General features: G+C 41.3%; 1 pseudogene; it reads right to left on the reverse strand.

Moving 5' to 3' along the window:
• Positions 1 to 206: 206 nt before the first annotated feature.
• Positions 207 to 740, reverse strand: LOC104168234 (annotated as a pseudogene).
• Positions 741 to 1158: the final 418 nt, after the last annotated feature.

Below are 1158 nucleotides of genomic sequence, written 5' to 3' on the forward strand. Positions count from 1 at the left end.
CACTGCTAGCTGAAGGGAGGAAGACAAATCTGTTACCCATTACTGTAGCAGTTAACTAATTATCCCCAATAACTCCAGCCTTTACAATGGGAAAGTAGCACACAGCTTTTATAAATAAGAATTATTGACCTTTTTAAATAGTTTCAAAAGAAGAAACTCTGCATCAAATGTGAGTATAATTTAGGAACTACTACATAGCAGCAAAACTACATTAGACTTTCTGATTTTTCCATGGTATCCTTGGATAGATACACCACCCAGTAGACCATGTTAAATGCTCCGAAGGTAACAGGAAATAAAATACGTGCATATTTGTCTATCTTACTCGTGCCAGAGTGGGAGGCGGGGGGAGCAGGCGGTGTGACAGCAGATGGCTTTGCAGATGCTCCTAATGTATTAGGTGTGGTGGTCTGAATCTGCTCCAGTCTAGATCCAAGCAAGTGCTGAATGGAAGGGGATCCAGCTATGGCATGCTGGGATACAAATCCAGTTAAAATTGGGGTAGAAGGAGGAGCTGGAGGGGTAGCTCTTGCAGAAGATAATGTCTCTGAGGCATTGATGCGTGTGAAAGGGTTGGGACTTGATGCAGAAAGGGAGTGGGGTGTAATGTCAGAAGACCCCTGAGCTACAGAGGGAGGCTGGATGGAGCTGTGCCTTGTGTCAATTCGGCTCCCACCATCAGCTTCGGACTGTACAGTGGCATTCGTTCTTTTCCTCACATTTGAATTGGCATCTGTACTCTGCAAGATTACAAAAAAATACTAGTCATTCTTAAAATAAACACTTAAACAGAAGCAATGAAAACTTTATAATCAAGCACTGTCAGAGTAATACTCACAAATATAACCAGTAGCTTGATCCTGAAGCACAAAGATACCGTGTGGTCATGAAAATACATTTAATAGCATATAAAGTGATAAACAAGAGTTCCTTTTACCTGTGGCTGGAATACCAGGGTGAACAGATCTGATGCATCACACTCCATGTGATGTGGTACCTATGTAAACTTAATACCGTGAGGCTAAGGATTCTTGGGTTAGAGTCCAGGGTTTTTTTCAGAGTCATGCCCAAAATAAAATTCTCTGATGTTTACCTATTTCTCTGATGATATAAAAACATTCTAGTCTAGATGCAACTTACCAGCCATGATGGTTTACT

This window comes from Cariama cristata, unplaced genomic scaffold (genome assembly GCF_000690535.1).
Source record: "Cariama cristata isolate BGI_N322 unplaced genomic scaffold, ASM69053v1 scaffold38820, whole genome shotgun sequence".
In the NCBI taxonomy this organism is placed as follows: domain Eukaryota; kingdom Metazoa; phylum Chordata; class Aves; order Cariamiformes; family Cariamidae; genus Cariama; species Cariama cristata.